Source organism: Stegodyphus dumicola, chromosome 9 (genome assembly GCF_044657685.1).
Source record: "Stegodyphus dumicola isolate Sdum_Otavi_A_Nest chromosome 9, ASM4465768v1".
NCBI lineage: Eukaryota > Metazoa > Arthropoda > Arachnida > Araneae > Eresidae > Stegodyphus > Stegodyphus dumicola.
The window spans coordinates 156,657,673-156,684,662 of NC_140776.1; the positions used below are offsets into that span (position 1 = coordinate 156,657,673).

The 26,990-nt window shown below is 33.2% G+C and overlaps 1 non-coding gene across 1 annotated transcript; it reads left to right on the forward strand.

Moving 5' to 3' along the window:
- Window positions 1-22,042: 22,042 nt before the first annotated feature.
- LOC118189620 (U6 spliceosomal RNA) lies at window positions 22,043-22,150 on the forward strand. The gene has a single exon (XR_004758293.1). It is a non-coding gene; the product is annotated as a U6 spliceosomal RNA (small nuclear RNA).
- The last annotated feature ends 4,840 nt before the right edge of the window (window positions 22,151-26,990 follow it).

Genomic DNA, 26,990 nt, shown 5'->3' on the forward strand with positions numbered 1-26,990 from the left:
TAGGAATTTGGTGTATGTTTAAGTTGAAATAAATGTGCATTGAAATAATTTAAATATTTGATAATAAATATTTGTAATGCTTCATGTATGAATTTCGTTGGTGACGTGTATAATGTAATAGATGATTTAGAGGTAAAAGTTTTTGGATATTTTATTTATTTTATATGTGGAAATGTTCATATTTGTAAAGGGTAAATACTTTTTCGCGATCATGTAATTTCATATATGTTCTTTTTACCGGGTTTAAAGATTCAGAAAACTGTCATGTATTTTCGTGAAATTTTTTTAATTTATGAGATAAAAGCAGTGTACATGGATATAGTGAAGAGTGTGCGCAATGCCATTTTTGTGCAATTCTGGGATGTTTTTTTAAGTAAAAATAAGTCGACGTGTACATGGTTCAGTGATATTTTAATGAAATGATAGTTATTTTGTGAATTTTATGCTTGTAGGAATTTGGTTTACGTTTAAGTTGAAATAAACGTGCATGGAAATAATTTAAATATTTGATACTAAATATTTGTAATGCTTCATGTATGAATTCGTTGGTGACGTGTATAATGTAATAGATGATTTAGAGGTAAAAGTTTTTGGATATTTTATTTATTTTATATGTGGAAATGTTCATATTTGTAAAGGGTAAATACTTTTTCGCGATCAGGTAATTTCATATATGTTCTTTTTACCGGGTTTAAAGATTGAGAAAACTGTCATGTATTTTCGTGAAATTTTTCGAATTTATGAGAAAAAAGCAGTGTACATGGATATAGTGAAGAGTGTGCGCAATGCCATTTTTGTGCAATTCTGGGATGTTTTTTTTAAGTAAAAATAAGTCGGCGTGTACATGGTTTATGTGTATGTGTTATTTTGAAAAACGCGTAAGGTGTATGGTATTGTGCACTTTTTCCGAATTTTGCAGTGAATATTTGTCATGATTAAGCAGTTTTGTTTGATAAAATTTCTAGCATAAGTGTAATTCGGCTAGTAGATTGTTGGAAGAAGTGTTCAGTAGATAAGAAGAAAAGAAACATGTCTTTACTTCGTGAAGACAAAATGGCGGCGGGGGAAAAAAAATGGAGGGTTGCTGTAGGGGAGTTGGTCGCCAAATTTTTGCCAAAAAATCGCCAAGTTACCGTAATGTAAAGATCAACCAAAATAACACTTATTATTTTAATTTTTAAACAGTAAAATTCTTACTAATAATCTTAAACATGCATTAAAATTTTCAGCACCACAGGAATAAACACCATATGAATTCACATTATATTCAACAAAACACTGAGAGCAAAATAATACTTAATAATTATCCTAATTACATAGTAATCACTGAACTTACATTTAAGACTTTTAAAAATAATATAAGGCTGATTTACAGTTTGACTTCCCCCTTAATAAAGCTGCAATCTGTTTAAAGTCCCTTCCCTTCTGCTACATTTGCCAGCATGCAAAAATAAAGAAGGAGAATAATTTATAGGTACCTGCTCATTAAAGCATACAAATTTGAAAAAAGTGCTGTTTAAAGAAAAGAACATTTCTTAATGCTATTTGTTATTTAATTCATGTAAAACAGATATAATATAGTTATTTAAGTTATTAAACCTACTCATATATATATTTTTTTAATAAATTTCATCATATGTGTAAGTTTAAAAAAAAAAAAAAAAAAAAACCTACAAGATGCAGCATACTACCCTTTATCCTGAGCTGCATAACTATGCTTTATTCTAAAAACATTACTTTCAATCTAACATCTGTGGTCATATAGCAGTTTTTTAAGTTACTAAACGAATTTCTGAGAATTTTTTTCGGTCAAAAGTGAAAGGGCGGATACAGCAGTCGTGCATTTTGCTTTAATTAAACAATTCAAAAATAGATTTTTTAAGTTTTTCATTAGTTTTGGCGAAGTTTCACGTAGCAACGTTAAGCGATTTCTTTAATATTCTTTTCTATTTTAGCCTCTTTTTAGTTATATCCAACATTCTCTAATTTTTAATTTTATTGCAGACTCCGGTACCACCAGCTTAAAAAAATCACAAGAGAAAAATGAATGACATATAAGAAGCCTGCGGCATTCAAACCTCATACTTCTATTCAGAAAAAAAAAAAGCATTATTTAGTTTATACGAAAAAAGAATCGATATTAAAGTTTTATTCAGGAAAATATTTACTTACTCATCGCATGCTTGAGATACTGGAATTCGCTGAATATTTGCTTCTTGGCGAAGTTGAAGAACAGTTTTCTTCATTGTCTGAATCTGTGACATCTCAATATTAATCAAAAACTAGAAATTGCGGAACGCCGCGACATGTAGTTTATTAAACAATATTAATCAAACAACAAAAGAGTTGAGTTGTTATCAGCAAGACTTTACCGTGAATATTGTCTTCCTTTAAACGCAGACGTATATTTTTAATATATTGTAAATAATGAGAGTGACAATTTAAATATTTTGCACTCTCATTTTTTTTTACATTCGAAGCATATATTCTTTAAGTTGTTATACGAACCAGACGTTACCAACTATCTATAGTAATGACGGCCGAAACCATGATGCCGCATTACTAACCATTCTTGGATCAAACATGAAATCTTTCGAGAACTTATGATTACCGAAACCGTCTTTGGTGTCACGTGCCAAGCATAACTTCAATTATACCTGTCTTTTAAGACAAAAAAAATCTCGAAAAATGGTTTCACACATCGAAAGTATCATTTGTTGAAACATCTGATGATTCCTTGCCTTTTAACTTTCTAAATTATCATGTGACACATTTATATCTCATTTTACATAAGTCACTCAGCTGCACTGCGCATTCCTTGCAGTTTGCATAAATTATCAAACCATATATTTATTCTGTTTCATTTTCTCTGTCAGGTTGGGAATTACGTAAGCCGACGAATGAAATGAACAGTTTATGCAACTAAACTTTTCATATGGATTTAATTTTTGTCAACTGAATTTCAATTGCCAGTAAAATTTGACCGAAGCTTTTGCTCCTCTCCCGATAAGCCATCCAAACGCTATTCCACTGGCTCCTCATACTCCTAACTTTGCTTCGAAGTCCCAATTTCCTCTCTGAAATTTCAGGAAAAAATATTTAAGAAGTGTTAAGAGTCAGTTATCTAGGACTCCGGTTTGTTCTAGGCTTAATCATTCAAGGCTCCAAGTTAGTAAGAGTTGCGAGTCAAAGCAATGTATTGTCACCATTATACCCTTTTACTTACTTAAAAAAACTCAGTGCTGCAGCTGAAATTTCAAGCAAAGCGAAAAATTAGGCCATTATTATGATTATTTTGGGTAGCCAAAAAAATATTCATTAGTTATAATCCGGAATATCTAAACAAGAATTTAAGTATCTTCATGTACAGTTTTATTTAATAAGTTTCTGCTCCTGATGATTATTTTTTCAACCAATGAGGAGAAAGAACCAGGTTATTTACAGATGTAATTAACAGAAATTCAGTAAGATTAAAAAAACCAAAATTCAGTGAAGTAGGTTCTTCCGACTTTTACAAATACTTGTCTGCACGGTTCCTTGAAATTCTCAAATTTACATCGCGTGCCATTTCCATGCTCAGTTTTACGTATCTGTTGGGAATGGCATCACTAAGCCAACGAATCAAAAGCCAGATAGAGACTGACGTCATGGGACGCCAGAGGAAAACGAACAGTTCCGGTTTAGTTAGCTAAGAACGATGTTTGCATGATGTGGCTAGATAGATATTGCAGCTAGATAAATATTTTATATTCTTTTAACTTGTCTTTATGTGTAAATAAAGCTTTTTGCTTAAGTTTAAATGAAGTACTCCATTTATGACAAGATAGCTGTTAATTCATCGGGTAGATGACTTACGAATCCCTTCTGAGCTAGCCATTGTTCGAACGTAACGCCTTACGTAACATAACATTGTGGCGCCAAGACGTGGGGCGCGATAACAGCTAAAATAAATTGAAAATGGAGCTTACACAGCTGAAAACCGAAAGAAAATGTCTAAGAACTTCCTTTACCACATGTGCAAACAAAATTGATGCAGAACTGAAATCAGATATTCCTGATTTGAAGCTACTTTCGATTCTGGAACAACAGCTTAGAGACAAGTTTAATCGACTTGAAATTTGCCAAAAGGAAGTAACGTCACTAATTCTACAATCTAAAGAAGCTGAAAAGCTATATGAAGAAAATTTTATTTCGTCTGAGACTTATAGAGATAAATATTTTGAACTGTGTTCTCAAATCGAAAAGCTGTCGAAGAATCCTTTACCTACTGAATTACCAGAGAAGCGCAAATTTAAACTGCCGAAGATCGAACTAAGGAAATTCAACGGCGAAGCAAAAGAATTTTTGACGTTTTGGAGCCAGTTTTCGAAGATCCATGAAGATCCGACGATTCCAGATGAAGATAAATTCCAGTACCTCCTGCAAGCAGTTGTTCCACAGTCCAAAGCCGCACGGGTAGTGGAGAGCTTTCCGGCAACGGCGTCGAATTACCCGAAAGCAATCGCCCAGCTTCGAGAGAGGTTTGGAAGAGAAGACTTACTTGTACAGATATACGTCAGAGATCTTCTAAGCATGGTTATGCGTAATGCAAGCAGTGGACGTGTGAAGACGGATCTTCCCACTCTCTACGATGATTTAGAAACCAAGATTAGAGCTTTAGAAAGTCTTGGAAGAACGAAAGAGAAGTATGGTGATTTCTTAACGCCTTTAGTTGAATCCTGCCTGCCCGAAGAAATATTAATTGCTTGGGAGAGAAACAGAAATTTAAAAGAAGCACTTCAGCCTGATGACCGATGCCTTGAAAATTTGATGAATTTTCTGAAACGAGAAGTGAAAGGAGAAGAGATGGTCGTGTTAGCCCGCACTGGGTTTGGTTCTAATCATATTTCTAAGAAAAAGGATACACTAAATAAAAATTCAGATTCTGCCACCGCAGCTGCGTTAGTAAGTACATCAAATTCTGAGAGCCCAGGTAAGCGCAATTTTAACTGTCTCTTTTGTGAAAAACGGCACCCAACTAAAGAATGTTTTTCTGCTAGAAATATGACATTAGAAGCTAAGAAAAATATATTAATTAAAAGAGGGGCCTGTTTTGGATGTTTCAGATTTGGACACACTTTTAAAACATGTCGAGTAAAAAATTCTTGCATGTACTGTAATAAACATCACCATTCTTTAATGTGTCCCGATCGCCAAGAAAAAAGCGCGAATGAAAAGTCTAAAAGGGACGTAACTGAAACCAGTACATTAACTAATAACTGTAAAATAGAAAATGTTTATTTAATGACTCTAATAGTTAAAATTAAATTTAAGAATGTTGAGCTTAAAGTACGCACATTACTGGATACAGGTTCTCAGCATTCGTATGTCAGTAAAAAATTAGTAGAGAATTTAAATTTAAAACCATTAAGGCAAATTAAATTGAAGCATTCGTTATTCGGTGGAAGAGAAACGCGAACGCAGATTCACGATGTTCATAATTTGTTGATTTCGGCATTAGATGAAACTTTCTCCTTTCAAATCGAAGCACTTTCCGAGAGCAAAATTTGTGGCACAGTGCCAAAAGTGAACGATAGTAAAATTCTTAATGAACTGAAAGATAGAGGCGTCAGTTTGTCTGATTTGGGTTCTTCTGATCGTGAGATCGGTCTGCTTTTGGGAGCAGATATTGTGGGCGGTTTATTTACTAATAAATCTGTTCGGTTGGAGTCAGGGTTATTTTTGATTGACACTTGTTTGGGACATGTGTTAACTGGGAAGCATGAGTCATTTGGAGATAGCAATGATGATACTGTTTTGAATGCAATTTCGTTGTATGTTAGTAATTATTCGATAAAAGATTTATGGTCTTTAGAATCCATAGGTATTTCAGATCCCATTGAAAATAATAGAAAGAATTTAGAACATTCTAGAGTTTTGGAAGAGTTTAAAAATAATGTGAAAATTCTTTCAGACGGTAGATATGAACTTTGTTTACCTTTTGAATCTGATGTGGCCGATTTGCCGACAAATAAAGATTTAACTTGGAAGCGGCATAAAAGGATGTGCCAGCGAGCACAAGATAAAACATTTTTAGAAGAATATACTACGATTTTCCGGGAATGGGAGAAATTGAATATAATTGAAAAGGTAACTGATAATGCTGAGACGGGACATTTTTTACCTCATCGGCCATTAATTAAGGACAGTACCACTACAAAAATCAGACCTGTCTTTGACGCGTCAGCCCGAGAAAGTGGTAAATGCTCTTTGAATGAGCTTTTGTATAAGGGTCCGAACTTACTAGAAATAATTCCAGAGATACTTGATAGGTTTCGAATTCATCCAATAGGATTATCTTCAGATATTGAGAAAGCATTTCTGATGCTAAGTATAGCCCCTCAACATAGAGATTTCTTGCGGTTTTTTTATCCGTCCGAGAGTGAACAGATTGTTTACCGACATCGCAGAGTAGTATTTGGGTTAAAGTCGAGTCCATTTTTATTGGCAGCCTCAATTACACATTTATTAGATAATGTACCATCTGAATTTGATGCTATAGCACAAAAACTGAAACATTCTTTTTACGTAGATAATTGTGTTTCTGGTGTTGCAAATATTGAGGAGCAGGAAGATTTTATTGTAAATGCAAAAGATATTTTGTCACGGGGTTGCTTTAATTTAAGAAACTGGGAGAGTAATGTAAAATGTAAGTATGTTTTTAATAGTACTGGTGTCACGAAAGTATTGGGAATTTTGTGGGATCTTGATAAGGACACTCTTAAGTGTAATTTAAACTTTAATCTTGTAAGTGAAGATCAGAATTTTACTAAGAGAAGCATTTTAGCTACAGTTCACAAAATATTTGATCCAATAGGTCTGTTGAGTCCTGCAATCTTACCACCTAAGCTTTTACTGCAGGAAACGTGGAATTTAAATCTAAAATGGGATACTCCTTTACCAGATAGTATTCAAATGTCTTTTAAAAGATGGTTTAGAGAAATAGATGCATTAAAAGATATCGAAATCTCACGTTATGTTGAAATAAATGATTCCACTGAGATGCATGTTTTCGTAGATGCGTGCAAAGAGGCATATGCCACCTGTATTTTTTTAGAACGAGAACCTCTCAAGGGGTAAAAATTTACTTTGTTAGAGCAAAAACCAGAGTTGCACCTTTGAAGAAAGTAACGATCCCTAGGTTAGAGTTAATGGCTTGCTGCATTGGTGCCAGGTTGGCATATTCAGTGAAGCAGGCTTTAAATACCCATGAGATTAAAACAATATTTTGGAGCGACTCTAGGGTAGCTTTATACTGGTTAAAAGAACGTGGTGATTGGACAGTTTTTGTCTCGAACAGAGTAAAAGAAATAAATAATCTGTTTCCTAATAATGAATGGCGACATGTGCCAGGGAAAATGAATCCCGCTGATCTGATTTCGCGAGGGTGTTCCCCCAAGAAATTGTTAGAATCCTGCTGGTGGAAAGGCCCGGCATGGTTGTTGCAAGCAAGAGACAACTGGCCTGACACCGAAATATTGATAACGGAAACACCCGAAATAACACTTGAAAGGAGAAAGGTTAGGTTATGTAATATTAATTTGTTGGAAGAGAGAGTCCCGTGGTATGCCATTAAATTCTCAAATTTCCATTCAATAGTTAGAATGGTTGCATGGATATTGAGATTTATCAGTAATGTAAGATCGCATCATGATACTAGACGGGGGGGGGGGAGAACTTCTAACGCAGGAGATTGAAAATGCTGAAATTCTGCTTATTCGTAATGTGCAAGCTCAATTTTTTCCAAGTGAAACCTCTTTTCGAAACTTGTGTGTTTTCAAAGATGCGAACGGAATTATCAGAGTTAAAACTCGAATTACTGAACGCATAGATAAGCCTTTCTTCATTTCACCTATTCTTCTTCCTGATAAATGTATCTTTACTCAAAGACTGATTGAATATTTTCACCGAGAAAACTGTCATGCTGGAACCCAGATATTGCTAAGTATATTGCGTGAAAAGTACTTTATTACAAGAGGAAGAAGAGCGATACGTAGTGTTCTGAAAGACTGTATTAAATGTCGACGATACAGAACTAAATCTCATCATTCAAAAATTTCTGGGTCACCCCGATCTCCGGACCCCACTGATGTTTCCGATGTATGTGACAGTTCTAAGACTATAAAGACCCGAGCGGGTAGAACTGTCAAGATGCCACTAAGACTGAACTTGATAGACTTGAATGTTTTGAGTAGCTATCCAGCAACTCAAAGGGGGGAGGATGTTGGGAATGGCATCACTAAGCCAACGAATCAAAAGCCAGATAGAGACTGACGTCATGGGACGCCAGAGGAAAACGAACAGTTCCGGTTTAGTTAGCTAAGAACGATGTTTGCATGATGTGGCTAGATAGATATTGCAGCTAGATAAATATTTTATATTCTTTTAACTTGTCTTTATGTGTAAATAAAGCTTTTTGCTTAAGTTTAAATGAAGTACTCCATTTATGACAAGATAGCTGTTAATTCATCGGGTAGATGACTTACGAATCCCTTCTGAGCTAGCCATTGTTCGAACGTAACGCCTTACGTAATAGTATCAGTCTGAAAACCTTTTCTCATTTATAAAATACTTCCTTTTTACTTCGTACAAGGAAGTAAAAAGAACATATTTTCAGCGACATGCAGTTCAACAGACATTGTTCTGGGTATCGCTAGCGCGAGCAGTAAGACACTAAACATCAAAAACTGGTTGCACTGAAAATATTTCGGCAAAGAAACAATATCTATCAACTATCAGGATTACCTCACGATCTTTTTATTTGTAAGATCATATTTTGTGTATTTACTGACATTTTGAATGCATCAATAAGCCCGAAAATGCCATTTTTCTCTCGTGACTCGCACTATTGTACACAGCTGACTATTTTGGACCATTTCAGACAAGTTTCACATGTGTGCTCTGGGTTTGTGTCTTATCTTTATTTATTAAATATCATGTTCTTTGCACTTAAAGCACAAAATTCAGTTCAATAGCAATGTAGCAAAATAATTTTAAAATGAGCCTATCTTTAGAATTTCCGAAACACAGTTCCGCTCCCTGCAGAGTTCACCCCCTTCCCCGTAGAGTATTGCCATTGCTATCTTTGAAATCCTTGAGTTTGTTAATCAAAAATTCGTTAAAGTTTTACAAAATATGAAATCGATAATAAAACCAATTCCAAATTTCAAATTTGCTCTTCCACATGCCTATATTCGTAGGAGGATTACGTCATTCAAAATTCGATGGCTCTATGTACCATTCTTTTATCACAATGCGAGAAATGTACATACATTTATGGAGATTTTTCAATTTTTAATTTCTTTAAATATAACACAGGACGATAATACTTTGTGGCAACAGTTTGAGAAGTGGATCGCCGTTTGTAGTGAATCGACGTAAAATGGCAAAACGAAAACAAATCAATGAAAATTTATCACATATGAAAAAAGTTACAATGATGTAAGCAGCATCCCTTAATACAAATATTAATTAGCCTAACAAATAAATTAACCAACTTCCCGTTGCCTTCTCTCGACAAACGTCCAGTTTCCATTAAATTTACAAACTACGCTGAATTATCGCCTTCATTTCCCCGAGTGGCAACAGTGCTGATTAATGAGAGAAAATTATCAATTTGATGCGATTTCATTAAAAATCATAAAAAATAATAATAATAAAAAAAAATAAATAAAAGAAATCTCATTCGAATTTTGAAAAAATCCCATCGATGTGCACTGGCTTTTGCTGTCTACCTATGTACCAAAGTTTCGTAGCTCTAGGTCTATTAGCTCACGCGCAGCACGAACGAAAGGTTCACACACACCACACAGACAGACTGCAATGTATAATATATGTATATATAATGTATAATATCTTTTATTATATGTAGAGATTGTACGGGTACTGCAATGTATAATAAATTGTAGCAGTATATCTGCGCTGAATTTTGCAAGTATATCTGAGACTGAAGTGTGAAAATTACTAGTTCCTTAAATTTTCGAATATAGGGCATTTCGAAAATATAGAAAATCAATTAATCTCGTTTATACTGTTTGATCATTAATTTAATGATGGCGAGAATTTTCGCAATTGTGCTCTCAGATTTGGGGAAATGTTTTAAAACTTTGTGAATATCAAAACGTTTAGCTAAGCTTTCAATTTTTAAATTCACTAATTTAAGTTATTTTTCTATTATCTTAACCTTTTGATTGTAATTTTAAAACTATTTTCCATATTTAAATAATTGAATCATTAGAGTTAACATACAAAACTTGCTACAAAATAATTTTGATCCCAAACCGTCCATCGTTTTTCCATACAGCTCCGGCAATTCTAAGTTTAGAAATTAAAAGGTATTACGGTTCATTTTGAATGGAAGGCATGATAATCTCAGTTAATGATATTGTTTGAAATTAGATCAATTTCTTTACTTATTTAATAACTTCGGACGAATGGTAATATATTCAGCAGAGAAAACCTTTTTAATTAACAACGAACTATTTTATTTAGCATTCTAAACATATCAAAAAGAATAACATCCCATGCGTTACCACGCTCAAAGTAATATGTAAACAACATCACTGTTGCCACAAAAAATCTACATTATAATGAACATAATTAATTATTGTTTATTAACTGAGTCCGTGCACGTTCCTGAACAGATATTGATACTATGACTAGAATTTGACTAGTTCGTAGATGATTAATTATATACCATCTTAAATATATAATGCATAATCTACTTGCGCATTAGTTACCATTTATATCATTACTAAACATCTCATAATGTTAGAATAAATTAATATCACTTTTGCATAACTCGGCAACATCAAAAAACAAACGAGCGCCAAACGATATATATTGGCGAGAATGGATTCTGCTCATGTTGTTCAGATGCAGTTCAGATGCTTAAAAACTTTTGTGCTAACCATTGTACATGTGCTTCATTCTGCATGAAACACATGAGAATTCTTTTATGGAATATACCCCTGATAATATTGCCTAATGCGTAAGCCTGAAGCTATTTAAAACGTATAAATGAATTTCTTGTAAGTTCTTTATTTCAACACTTCGATTTAAATGTTTGTAAAGACTGTTAACTTTTATTTGTATTCTATTTGAGTTAAAGAAACTCTCTAACTTGTTAAATAAAGATTCCATAGTTATTCTAATATATTCTTTAATGAAACTGTGAGAAATAGAGGATATACTCAACGCCTTAACTGCGTTTAATGTACGACATATGAGATAACTATTTTTTTTTTTTTTTTTGGAAACGTCGGTATAAATTCTATGCCATGACTCTTTAAAAAAATGATGGAATAAACAACATGATCATGTATCGATGGAATAAACAACATGATTATTGGCGTAAATACTAGACGAAAAAATTTCACAAAAGAAGAACCTCAGCGTGTAAATAACCTGAAATATCTTATATTTTCTGAAGTTGTTGGTAGATGGCGCCACAAGTCTTAAAGCAATCCGGTGAGAGTGAATTTAAAAAAGCTAAAAATATATAGGAGTTCAGTTTTTTAACCTTGTAATTTTATAATTTCTCTGTGAAGAAGCAGTGGAAAAAAATTACGTAGCAGACATTTTTATAATTCTGACTGGGCTACATGAACTCATTTGAAAATGATAATATAGTAATATTTCTTAAAGAAGAGGAAAACTACTCGAAAGCATTATAAAGTAAAACATGTTGATAAAATCAATATATATATATACATATAATCTGCATAAAATTTATTGAATGTTTAAAAACATGTTATAAAAAAATAAAATGTTAAACAACTCACACAGAGAGTTTCGCTTTGCTGTAAATAAAATTACTGATTGCACAGGGCTTAATTTCTAAAATTAGAAGTGCGGGAGCCCTATGGAAGACCGTCAGCAAAGAGGAACAATAGTACATAAATAAATAAAATGACTGTTAAAATCATTAATAATTTAAAAATTAAATAATAAAATTAATTATTATATAATTAATATTTATCAATTATTATTTAATTACTAATAATTGTTTAATTCAATAAAAAATAATTTATTGGTATTTATTTTAATAATTAAAGGTTAAGATAATAAAATGTAAAGGGATAAACTAAAATTTAATGAGTTTTTTAATATAATTTTATTGAAAAAAATAACATTTTTCAAGATCAAATTTCTATTGAAATTATTGTTCAGTTGCATAAAAGAAGTGTCTGAGCTATCTTATTTAGGGCTCCGCCTAGAATTATGATTTATCCCAAAAACTAAGAATTACCGAAGCCGGGGGGCTTCGGCGCAATTTAAGCTCTGAGATTGCATTAAAAAAAAAATTGCACTTTTTTTCCAAGCTCATTTTAAAATATTCCCAAGACTGCCGTTATTTATAAAAGTCGCCAAATGATTCAGATATCCATGAGAATACAAATTACTTTTCAGGGCTGTCTCACATATATAATCATGCTCTATTCCAGACTAACAGGGTTGGGTTGCATGGGCGTTTTTGTAGTTTTCTCACATGTAACGTGGATACGAGTCAATTTTCCGTATAAAATCCTCCACGAAAGAAAAAATTTCCACTTGAACTTTTCTAGAGAAGTAAACACCTTTATAATTAGAATGTATATTTGTAATTCTAATATGTGCAGGCACTATTTACCAAGAGAAAGAACGAAAATCTCATTGAAAAGTGTATAATAAAATGTTCTCTTTTTGCACAGCTCATCTACAAAGTTTTAGAACATCTTTTTAAAACTAATTCTGGCAAATTTATTAAAGAATAATAGACGACATTTATTTCGATGGCATCTCAGCTTGCTTTTGTCAAAAATCATCTGCTTACGGAGAGAAAAATTTATGCAGTTAATAGTTTACTTTCGTCCAGCGAACATGGATTCGAAAACAAGGTAAAGAATGTTGCAAATTTTCATCGTAAGAGGAGGCTGTTGCGGCTAAAGAGAATATTCTATGTGTTTACATTACGCAACAGTTGTGTTGTTGGTGTATTAATGTGACATAACTTCTTGATGTTTTGCATAAAATGTAAAACGGCAATGCAGTCGGTAAAATTTATTCGCACCAAAAAAAGATTTATCAATAAACCACCGGTGTCAAGTCGCTTGTCGTATTCAAATAATCAAGTATTGCAGTCGCCTTTCAAAATTCGAAACAAAGAACAACAATAAAGTTTTGCTGTAAAAGGGAAAAAACAGCAACGGAGACATTTGATGTGTTGTGTAAAGCATATGGAGATCAAGCAAAATCCAGTGTTTTTGTTAATATGGGCGATGTCGTGGTTTTCTATGCAGTCTAAAAGTGATGAACACGAGGTTCGGTTATTGCAGCGAAAACGATTATCACGAACAAAAGTTCGATTATTGCTGCCAAAAAAAAAAAAAAATGGTACTCGTTTCTTTGAACGGCAACTTGTAGCGATCACATGTTCGATAGCGGACAACTTGTAGCGATCACATGTTCGATAGAGCTTCGGTAGTTGCCAACGATAGCAAAAGACAAATCGCTATCCGTTGGTAGTTCGTGTCGCCATCTATTAACACCAGTGAGAAGTGCAGCATTGCATGAGCGGGACCCGAATCTGGGTCGGTTTATTACGAGTCGAATTCTGTACCCGTGTCCTTGGGAAATTAAATTATTCGCATGAATTTCTCCTCCCAATTTTCGTACAACAAAATTAGTAAAAAGAAGGAGAAAAATACTCGCGTAAATACGCCAATTTATTAAACTATAAACATTTAACCCGTTTTTCTGAATTAAATAATGAATAGCTCAATCATATTCTTTCAATATGCTTTCAAAAAACTAAACTTTCAAAAACTGCTTAAGTATTGTTAAGATGTAATTAACTGGGAACTATGTAACAAAAATTAGGCTTCAGTTTACGTCCTTTATTAAATTACAAGCTGTGGACATGAGACATATTTTCCTAAACCAAGCTATGTATGAAACAAATAATTTTCAGAAAAAAGAAAAAATGCTTCTTAAGATGCAAATGATTTGGAGTTTTTTCTTTCGTAAAGGCACATCTAAATCATGATAACGAAATATACTATTTTTCTTATAGTAGTCTTAGAAAAGCAGATTTTACCCGTTAAGTATTGTTTTAATTAAATGTAAATTGCTAAAATCTTCTGAAAAATCGAGTTATTTTTTAACACTGACTTTTTGATTAAATGCTTATAATATGTATTTAAAAGGGAAAAATCTGCATTTTTGTCAGCTTAACATGGCTTAAAACGGGTGCATGTTATATAATAATAATGCAGTGTAATTTTAAAACGCTGTCTTGGCTTTATTTCGAGACAATTCATTTTATGCATCTCGAAGAGGGAAGACCTCATGTGTAGTTCATCTGAATAATCATCTCTTATGTAGTATTATCAATTTAGTGTTTCGGAGAAACTTCGTCAATTAGGCAGGTACTGTTTGCTCTAAAAATATACTTTTAATACATTCTGCTCATTTTTATGGAGGAAAAAACAAACTGAAAATGGCTCTTAAAGTTCCCAGCGAAGTATACCCGTAAAGTAAGGATTTATTACATCCTAGTGACCAAAACTGCAGACTTTTTTCTCTTTTCTGGAACTTCATTCTATGATGTTACTAAACAACGTCGTAAGAAAGAGGAAGGGCTCACCTAAAAACAAAAAAATAAAAATAAACAAATACTACAACATACGCGTTTCCAAACCACAGGAGATTCGTATTGATTGTCTCGAGGTGTATTTGGAAAAGTTAGATAAGGGTGAAGGTTTTTCTATTGATCGCCCCCATGCATTGAATAAGCGTTTCGCTTCTAGAAGCTTGGTTTGAACTCCGCTATCTGTTGGAGGAAGTGGCTGTAACTGGCCGTTGGGAGTCACAAATTCTTGCCGATGTGGACAGTTTCCAGCATCTCCTAACATGGTAGCGAAAAAAGCAACCACGTTTTTTTCTTTTTTTCCCCGGCTTTAAAAATTTCGAGATTGAATCGTGCTGAGATTTATAGTCTCTTGAAACTTTCTGGAGAACAAGCTTTTTAACATTCGTTCTTTCCATCAACGTGCTTCAATAGAAATAGGATATGATAAATGAGTTTCGCCGAGAATGACGGTAGTAAATAAGATTACCCAAGCAAAATAAAAAATAATTGTCGAATAAATTTGGCCTCTTTTGACATTTAAGAAATTTTAATAAATTTTAGAAATAATCTGCGAAGAGATTTTGCGAGTTTGGTTCAACTCACCGCAATAACCTTCCAGCACGCGCGCTTGGAAATTTTACATGAGCCCGCGCGCGTCGTATTTTTTACGAAATCTGTTATTTTACCGTTTTTGGCACGGAAAAAGACACAAATGAGTGAATATTGATAATACATTTGTTAAAACATAAAATATTAACCTTATTATTGCAAAATACAAATGATGTCACATTCAAATGATACTAAGTTATTTTTAAACGCTCATATTTGTCAGGTGGAAAGCAATCAGGGATTTCATTATAGAAAATTAAAAAATTATTATTTAATAACTATATTTTAAAATTCAAGCTAGTTTTAATATTCATCTCTCCTGTCTTGTTGATTTATCATCAAATCGAAGACAACTTGTCAGAAATAAAAATCTCTTGTAGCTTATCATTTCAATTCGAGTGCTATGACTTCTCAAGTCAACAATTCTTTTGCATTTACATGGTGCCCTTTTTTTATTCCTATCATATATAATAATTCAAAGTAGGGTGGTTTCCTGAGAAGAGAGGGCAACTTTCCTGTTTAGAGCTATGGGCATGTTGGCCTTCTAAGAAGGATCATTCCTCGTGTATAAATGCATTAGAGCATTTTTCCTGTAAACAAATTCTGAAATTACGGGACTAAATATATCCAAGTCCCATACTGTTAAGATATGCAACTGTTAAGGTTTTCATCTTATTAAAATTCATGTTATCGTTAAAACGTGAGTTAGAAGTTCGTTTCAACCCCGTGTCACAACCCAGGGTTTGCGTAGCGGTTTCGGCCACTACAATATTTTACGTTACTCATGGAGAAAATCACGAACCCAGGTCAGAACTACTAGTGTTCAGCGATTTTTATCACAGGCCGCTGGTGTGTCATAACATGTATCCAATAGTCCGGAAAAAAGAAGAGTTTACGAGGTAGGTAATTTTAATAAGAGATTAAGATAAAGAAAAGTTTTTATGGATTGTAATAACTACAGTATTACCATATGGCATCCTATGATTTTTATTTGGCCAATTTTTTATAAAATAACAGTGAAGGTATGATCAGTATTGGGAGAATTGCTTCAATTTGGCATCAAGTCACGAAGCAAATGCCACAATTTGAAAAAAAAAAAAAAAAAAAAAAAAAAAAAAATGGCAACGATTGGTTGGCTCGATTTCCGTAAAACTTCAATTGGTAAGACTGCGCAATATTTGAAAGAAGAGCACTTGCGCAATGGAAGGAGATGTACTTGATTGTAAACAAAAGCAAAATATCACATAAAGTGGATTTTAGTGGTTTTAAGTAGTCAAAGATATCAGTTAGAGTAATTCTATTAGCATCCAGAATAACAAATCATGCCATTATTACTAGTTATCATCAAGTAGCAAGCAAAAGGATTTGAATGATTTCTGATATGAATTTTTTCCAGATACTAATGAAATCACTTTATGAAAGAAAATTCTTTTTTGAGTTACTCCTAAGGAAAAATTTGAAGTCATTTAATGGCATCGTGTATTTTGCTGTTTTGAGTGTACTAAACAACGTCGTTAAACAACTACTCTTTTCGCCTTAGTAGAGTGATATTTTCCTACTTGAGTACAGTGTCCCCGACACTGTCGCTTTTAATCATGTTAATTCAAAGTAATCTTTATAAACATAATAAACAGAATACAATCTTTGCAACAAATTATTAAATATAAAAGTTAAAAAAATATTTACAGAAGATAAGAAGATACAAAAATATATAAAAGGAAAGGTACATAATATACATAAATGGCCAGAAGATGAATTAATTAACTTAGGTTCTTGTGAGTGTTAAAATTGAGACATGTTCGTTACTGTCTTCGTACCCAGAATGGAATTTGGAATTCGAACCAGGATGGACAGAGGCAGAACGAAAATGAGTTACAGTCGGGGACTTTGAAAATCTATTTTTAGAATGCGGGAAGGAAGTGGTTGTGGAACTGTCTTTCGAGTAAGGCATCTGCTGAAATTTTATCTTTAAACTGACCAGACAAAGGAAATTAATTAATTTCTGGCTAATTGTCATAGCCGAAAGAGAAAAAATCTGATGTGTACACCACATAACTTCCTTGTACGGAATATTAAATTATACGCATTTTTTCTTGCATTTCATTTAAACTTATTAGATTGAATTAAACCTACTTCGCCGACAGCGCATAAACCACAACAGAATAAATGCATTCTTTAAAATTCACTTTCTTTACCATAGCGACACTCTGGCGCTAGGTTTACTTAACAGTACTATATTTCATTCATATTATAGAACTCAAAATGCACAAAATTTATATTATTTGAAAAATTATCTAATCGTTGCCACATGTTCTATTCAAATACTGTAATAGATCTAGAACGATGTATAAAAGAAATTAAGCAAACAAAACAAAAAAGAAACAGTTTTTCACAGACGATTGAGTATTTCTCATTAATTCAGTTTTCACTTCGCGACAAGGCAAAAATACATAAAAACTCAAAATATCTGTATTAAAAATTACGAAAATCTTAAACGCTTATTTCCTCGAAAAAATTCCAGAAAGGATTAAACATGATTTAAATAATAAATGAAGGCGTTATTTTTGTTGTTGCGAAGCTAAGTTTCTCTAGATTGGCAACAAATCCGCTATCCTGCTGTTTCATATGTAAACAAGAGCAATGGCCGCCATCAAAAACATTATTAGGCTTAGCGGCACTTAAACAATTTTAAAATTGTTGATAATTCTAAAAATATTGAATACAGATTTACTAAAGGCATAAAAACCTTGACCGGAAGATAAGAACAACATAATTCAATCATTTTTAAAGCAAAAAAATGTACAATTTACAAACATATAAGAGTAAAGAAACTGAGATCACTGAGCCGGGTAACAGTGTGTGTGTGTGATTATGGCAAAGCCTCGAGGGCTATCTGACTAAGGGGAGGGATGCCTTCGTGGAGGACTTTCTAAGGGAAACTGGCTCGTATACACGTTACACATCGGGAAAACCACGAAAACGCCCATGCAGCCAGCCCGTTCGCGGGATTCGAACCTCGGACCGAACTACCAGTGTTCAGCGACTTTACCGCTCTGCCGCTGGTGCGCCGAGCCGGGTAACAAAGTGGATATATATATAAATATATTTAGATACGTTTGGTGCTGCCGATTGCAACCAAAATACGAGGTGCACATCTACACGTTATAGCAGTCCTATATACAAAATTTCAACGTTCTGAGGCTACTCGTTTTTGAGTTATGCGAGATATGTACGTACGTTCGTACAGACGCCAGGAAAAATTCTTTTCAGAATTCATTTTAAAACAGTTTTATAATTTTTTTGGAGGAAAAGAGTGTTTTATTCTGTCCTTACATACAGATATCACGGAAATACATCGTTAAATTGCATTTGAAAGAGGTCAAAATGGGATATTTTCTTTGAAATATGCTACCTGAAATTTTTCGCGATTACAATACTTCCTTTTTAGATCGTATAAGAAAGTAAAAAGTCCTAGTAATCTTCACTGCTCACGAGCTACTAAGCAGACTTATAAAATTTGGAAATAGGCCCCCTTTTTTTAGTAACAGCAATAAAAAACTCTAGAAACAATGATTTTTTACATTATATACAATAACTTCAGCAATTACTCTATTTACAAATCCCTCAACTGATAGTCATCCAACATATACTGCCTTTTCAGGTTTAGGAATAAATTTTCTTGTACCTATCAGCCAAATGATTTAGATAGAGTACTTAACGCCTACTCTTTTAAGAAAATGATTAGTAAAGTTATTAGGTACTTGATTTTTTTTGAGAATTTTAATAAGTAGTAGAATTTCGAGTTGTAGATTCATTATATCTGTACAAATACTTTTAAGGCTTTGTATTTCATTTAATACACTATCACTAATAACTTTCTTAGAAATATTGGAAATCCAATTTATTAATTTTTAATTTGTTAGTATTGAATTTGAAGTCGCGTGTTTTGTCAAACAGTAGAATCTTTTTGAGGTTAATTATTTGAAGATCTAGATAGTCGATTATAGTTTGCGAATTATTTGTTTTATTAAGAGTAAGGCAAACTGGATAAATCTCTGAATTTTCAATCTTGTTAAGATTAATAAATGTAATAAGATCATCTATATATCTTTAAGTATGGGTGTAGTAAATTAAATCTTGTTATTGTAAATTTTTTGGAAGGTAAATTCTTTGATGAATGAAAAGATATTACAGACGGAAGTACTTGAGTGTGCGTCCATTGGGATACCTTTGACTTGCTTAAAAATAAAGTAGTCTTTGATAAGTAGTCTACTTCAGTCCTTGATATACATATATTTATACACGAATTTATATTTATATGGGGAACAGGGAACTCCTGATCACTACGTTTTCTCATGCCCCTTAACTGAGGTTATTCACATAAAATCTCCAAGAACTGACCTCCTGGCATTCCAAAGATTTTTAATTAAAGATAAACATCAATATCCAAAGTTTCAGAAAATTATGCAACGACTCTCTTCTTACGGCCTAGATCTCTGTCAAGTGTAAGTCCACATACAGTTTAAACTTAGTGAACTTTTACATGCTGTGATTATGGACAAAATGGATCCGCTCGTGAACTTTATAAACTGCAATAAAACAATATATCTGAAATAACCCATGGACACCTACCTCTTTAGCATTATTATAACAATTCATTTAACATTGTGTTGCCAGTACTAATTATAATGATCTCATTATGTTTATTTGTTTATTAATTATGTTTATCTCCTATTTTTGTTGCACCAAATCAGATGTTCAATTTATCTTGTGAATCTCAAATTGTGTTCTTACTACTCGTATTTTGTAATCTACTTATGCCCTACACCATTACTTTTAATAAATACTGGATGCGGGGAGTACTGTGGAATTGCACGATGTACCATAATAGGCAAACCTTAGACCTTTTGAAAAGCTTCAGTCTATGCAAATTCTTATAAAACTTGCAATTACCCCTCCCCCTTTTTTTTTCCTCTCAAAGAGTTAGTATGGGAAGGCATTACCAGTTGACCTATGGTACATCGCTGGTGTCCCCCATACTTTTACCTTTACCTTTACCTTTACACGAATTTATACACGATTGGTGCAGCGGATTGCAACGAAAAAGGGAGATGCACACTATATGTTATAGCAATCCCATACACAAAATTTCAACGTTCTACAGCTACTTATGCTTGAGTTGTGCGAGATACACACATACGCACGTACGTACAGACGTCAAGGGAAAAATCTCTTCCGAATCCATTTTAAATTCATTTTACAAAGCTTTTTTGACGAAAATAGTCCTATATTCTGTCCGTACGCACAGATGTCTCACAAAAAAAAAAAAAAAAAAAAAAAAAAAAAAAAAATATTCAAATTGTTTCGAGATGGATTGAAATGGATATTTTGGTTGAAATATGATGCCCGAAATTTTTGGCGACTACAATACTTCATTTACTTCGTAAAGGGAACTAAAAATTCCTCACTTTGGTCATAGTACTGTTTGAGGGGCTACTGACATAATTTATGTAAAAATTAATTTAATGATTGATTATGAAAACATTTAGAAATGGCATATCATTTAAAATTAATAACTGAATGCTATAGCAAATTTCCAAGATTATATCAAAAATAGTAAACCCTTTCGACACAGGCGTACGTGGTGTAAGAACTAGCACATCTAGCCGACATCTGGAAAATACATGATTCGCTAGTCGACTTTTCATGTTTCCTAACTTTAAACACTCTAATAGTCTTGCAAGTATAACGTAGAATTTTTTGGAAATTCAAATATTTGTCGCATAATAGCAAGCGCTTCTTCATTCCACAGAAGAAGTTTGCGTATATTAGGGCTTCGAGGGACCTGCCTCGCACTGTGTTCTAGGCATAAACGAATAGTTTATGCTTAGATCAAAGTGCGATGCAGTGCTAATGAGCTTTTACCAATTTTTGCTACTTTTCCGTCTTTCTGAAATGCAATAAACTAATAGTTTATGACTAGATCAAAGTGCGATGCAGTGCTAATGAGCTTTTACCAATTTTTGCTACATTGCCGTCTTTCTGAAGTGCAATAAACGAATAGTTTATGCCTAGATCAAAGTGCGATGCAGTGCTAATGAGATTTTACCAATTTTTGCTACTTTGCCGTCTTTCTGAAGTGCAATAAACGAATGGTTTATGACTAGATTAATTATAGATTAAAGTGCGATGCAGTGCTAATGAGCTTTTACCAATTTTTGCTACTTTGTCGTCTTTCTGAATTTCAATAAAAAACTGATGTATTCACCTTTTAAAAAGTCTGATGTGGAGGCCATGACTTCCTTGTACGACCCGTTAAATTGTAAACAGTTTTCGATGCACTTCATTTAAACGTATTTCCTCGAATTAATTAATCTAATTTAATTAACCGATCTCTCAAGGCAAGTTCAAAATGGCAGCAAAAACTGCAAATTTTGAAATTAAATATCAAGGCCAATTTTTGTTCAATAGCAGTGAAACTTCTTTTATTTTCATTTCTTTTTCAAAATGAGTGGGAAACGTTTTTACATACGAGTATATTAACCGGGTGACCGCATCAAAAGTTAGATTTCGTTTTTTTTTTTTTTTTCTTTTTTTGGGGGGGGGGGTCCAAAATAAATCTTTTTTTTTTTTTTTTTTCATATTTTACATTGTAAAAAGCAATGATTGCGAAATTAAAGGCCGAGTTGGACTTTTAAGCTGGGTAAGGAGGGTGGGTAAGAAATTTAGAAGCAGTTTTACACAAAGACCCAAAAGAATTAAAATTCAATACCAATAAATTTAGTACTTGCTTTGTCAGTACATATGCTAAAATTGGAACGATACAGAGAAGATTAGTATGGCCCCTGAGCAAGGATGACCAATAAATTTCACAATACCCTATAAATATGCAAAATAAGAATTAAAGAAATGTGAAGGAAGTATCAGGCTCAGTTACAATCCCATTTGAAAACTACTGCGTTACTGTATCCAAAATTAGCTGATAAACTATTCTAAAATATTTAATTATAACATTTCATCAGAAAATGTTGAGAGTTTAATGTACTCTCCTCTCGATAACGTATATTAAATTTGATTGAATTCATCTTCTTTTGTATTTTTTCTTGTTTGGGTATTTTTTCCCCTGGTTATTATAATTTTTAGGTTTTTAATTTCACATTTCTTTAATTCTTATTTTGCATATTTATAGGGTGTTTTGAAATTTAATTGTATTAAATTTTTCTTCTTTTGGGCCTTTGTGTAAAATTGGTTCTAAATTTTTTACTTTTTTGTCTGTACTCATCAATTTTCAGCAGCATATTGCTCGGAAATACTTGGAATAATTATGTTTTTAAATAAAAAAAAAAAAAATCAGTGATACTATATATATATATACTTTTAGTACTGCCAATAACAGTAAAAAAGGGAGGTGCACAACTAGATGTTTTAGCAGTCCCGAATACAAAATTTCAACGTTATACTGATAATGGTTTTTGAGTTATGAGAGATACATACGTACTTACATATACCACAAATAAGTCTCTTCCGAATCTATTTTAAATCCGTTTTACAATCCCGTTTTGAAGAAAAGAGTCCATTATTCTGTGTCTACGTACATAGGTCAAGCAAAAAAATTGTCTAAATTGATTCATTAAAGGTCAAAATGGATCTTTTCCTTGAAATGGGATACTCAAAAATTTTCGCGATTACAATGTGTCCTTTGCTTCGTACAAGGAAGGATATTTTATTGGAAAATTTCATAATTATGCCCTCTGCGAGTTGTTAATTTACGTAATGTAATACAAATGGGAATATTGTAGCATCATCGTAAAATAAGATTGCAAATTGCTTCAGTAATCATGATATAGCTGAAGCCTGACGCCGTACCAAAACTGTTGAATTTCGTATATTGATCACTGTTCTATTTTAGCAAGATCTGTTTGTCACGATATTTTAAGTCATGCGTACTGTTCACGCGATGAGAAACAAGCTGAGTTCATAATATATTGTTTTGGAAAAAAGAATAAAATCTCCAAGAATGTTGTTAAAAATAAAATAAGAAAATAGGCGACTAGTACAAACGGCTTTCTTCTACTTAATTCAGTGTTATAAACACTCTCGGAACGAAATGAAATCCATCATTATTTCTCCTGTTCTGTCCAACCTGCTATACAGAAAATGCATTGAAAATTTACTTTCCTTCGTTTATTTCTGCGAAAGGAATTAACATGAATGATGAATATAACTGCTACAACTAACCACCATCTTCATATTTTTCCAATTCACAATGGAAAGAAAACACGATCGAGAGGCTTTTGTTTGCAGTTGCCCACTCTGGGATATTCAATCGCTCGCATGATGATTTCCATATCTACTTCTGAATCTATACTCAATCAATAAGTACTTTTCGTGTGGCAATCATTCATTATTTAAGGACTGCGTTGGCAACAGCTGAGTCTCCATAACAACCTTCTCACGGCGTATTGAAAGGCGCACTGGGCCAGACGGCGACTTGGGATCGAGTTGATTGCCTTGCCGTATTGGAATACGCTTTTCTACCACGCTAACGTGTAATTAGCTATTTCGCGAGATGTCCAGATACCGATCAAGTGCTTTTGTTGTAATAACGGCATTTTCTCCTCCCCTTTATGGTCTCGGTGGGAACTGTCAGGCACGAGTTGAATGCGTGGATAAGTGGACGACAATAAACTCCCCACAAAGGAACTGTTGGCAAAGACAGAGACATAATTTCCTTTTCGTCGCACAGTTTCGCAGGGAATTAGACCATCAAATATAACAGTAAGGACTTTAAATTAGCATATATATATATATATATACACTAAGACCCCGCTTAACGCGGGGGATACGTTCCATCAAAGTAGAGCGTAATGCGAAACAGCGCTAAATGAGGCTATCTTTACATGTAAATATTGGGGTTAGGGGAAGATGGCTAGGAAATTGGTTAGGTATTAAATTTAAAATGTATGTTTTTTTAATAAAAATAAAACCAAACATTTATTTCTTAAAGCCCAAATTAATACCACATTATTATTTCTTGCAAAAATAAAAACAAAATATAAATAACAAAACGAATATTCTTAGAAAAAAAAAAATAAAATAAAATTCTCAGTCATATTTAGTTAGCCTTCCGCGTTTTCAGTGTTCTGCCTTTTTGTGACAAAAGCATCTAATGTTGTTTGCCTTTTTCTTTTGCGTTGTTCTCTTAAAAGTTCTTCATAAACGGGTAGAGCATCTCTAACACCACGCCTTACTTTTGAGCTCCTGTCAAAATTCGGATCATTTTCAATGAATTGATCCATTATTTCAGTTATGGTAGACAAACTCCTTTTTACAAACGGCATCGAAAGTTCTTTTTGCTCTTCTTCTGAATCACTGCTGTCAACATTTTTGTTTTCTTCTTGTTCAGTTAATTCCTTGAGCTCATCATTAGAAAGACTAGCCGCTGGTTCTTGAATTATTTCTTCGACATCTTCCACATTTACCCCTTCAAAATATGTCTGTACAATACCGCACCAAACAAGAAATACAAGTACACTCTTTCGGATATGTATTTGAAACCTATCGCTGCATAATATTTCGGGGAATTCCCGTATGCTGCGAGCGATTTCGTGGAATCCCCGAGTTGAGATAAAAGAGCGCTAAACCGAAACAGCGTTAAGCGGGGTCTTACTGTATATATATATATATATATAAAATAGTCACAAAACAATAGATTCTTCATAAATTATATCAGTAAAATGTTAAAACACCTTAATTTAAAGCGAAGCTGCCCGTCAGCAACACCCTGCAGTTGTTCGAAAGAAAAATCCATTCGGTATTTAACTTATTCCAACTGGAAAAGCATTATGATTTCCTATATATATCTTCGCAGGGCTCAGTGGATACGACCGCTGAACACCGGTAGTTCGACTCGGGTTTGAATCCCAATGACAGCGTGATGCACGAGCGTTTTTGGGTTTTGGCCAAGGTAGTACGGGTGTCAAGCAGTTTCTCTTAGAAGGTTGTCCATGAATCATATCCGCCCATTAGTGACAGAGACGTAAAGTCGCACTTGGTAGCTCGGTCTGAGATTCGAATCACGCCAAAGAACTGGCTGCCGTGGCCTTTTTCGCGGTTTTCCTCATTTGTAACACGCATACGAGCCAGTTTCCATTAGACAGTCCTCCACGAAAGCCTTCCTCCTCTTAGGCAGATAGCCCTCGACTACTTTGCCATAATCAAATAAACCAAACTCAACTAAACAATGAAGCCTATCCCTTCCCTTAAACGCTTTGTCATAATCAAATAAAAGAAACCAAACAATAGAGGTATGTTAATATACTCAATGCTTCTGAGCTACTAAATTATTTTTGAGATACTAAAGTACAAGATAAATGTAATCTAAATGTGTGAAATCGAAATGAAAAAACTGTGAAATTTAACCCTTTGTCGCATATAAATAATCTAGAGAAGTTAAAACGAAAATATTTGTATTTTTTCTACTTAAAATAACCTTAGTAATAATAATAAAAGAAATTTTATTCAAAGTTCGTTTTAAATAATTGCTACAGTTTGTTCACTACAGTGGACAGCATGCATATACGTACATGCATACAAATCTCTTCCCAACGATTTACGGTCATTGCATTTGAAATCATTTCCTGCCTTGTTTGCAGTGATCATTACCATCTTCTAAATGGTAAATCTACAACTGACATGTACATACAGATCCTCCAAAATACCTTCATTTCGTCGATTGTGATTGAATTCATTTTGTTACGATTTTGTATCCTGTACCTATTGGATTCAAATGTGAAATGTTCTAGAAATTCCTTGCCAAACATAAACCTTTCCAGTGGTGTTTTGGCTTGATAAGCAGTATATTTGGGTTTCAATTCACTCTTTTCGGTAGATCTTTATCTACCCACTCCACGATTTTCTCAAACTGACATTTAAAATAAAATGTCTAAAATTACTAATTATGAATAAAAAATGGCAATATAAGAAAATGTAAGCAATATTATAGAATGTTTACGATGAGAAATGGTACTAACTTGGAAACAGAAGTCGCAGCCATTTTCCAAATAGCAATGATTTACTTAGTGATGTTATACAGTTATCTGTGATCGACAAATGAAAGTTCTAATAATATAGAATGAATAAACATATGCATGGAATCTGTTAAGGCATTTACAGAAGAATGCATCTAAATATATTACAAACTTTTGATTGCAACGTCTGTTTAAGACAAAGGAAACAGTTAAATATGGCAGACTATTCGCTTATGTATCGACGTCATCTATTGTGCGTTTGCTCCTATATTTAGTCATACATTAGGGTTATGAAATGATTTAAAATGAACTTATTTAAATGATAAGAAAGGACTTACCACATTTACTATAATTTTCCTTTACTACTACTTCTATTTCTTCCATCAGTTAAATTTAGTAATAGAGTTTCGTTGCTGCCTTTGTCTTTTACCTCTGTGATTTGCCACTTATAATCCGAGCTGGTTTGGAGAGTGTTTTATGGCATTTCACTTTTGTATATGAGGTTTTCGTAAATAGAAACTGGACTGATAGCAGTTAAATCTACTTTTTACATATTTATGCAATATAATTAATTTTTTTACATATAATTTACTATTTACATATTAAAGTTTTTATTTTATTTTATTCCAAGATCTCGCTGTAAAAGTTTGATCCATTTGTAATTGTACCTGAAAGCTGTACTTGAATGAACTTTTTAGTTT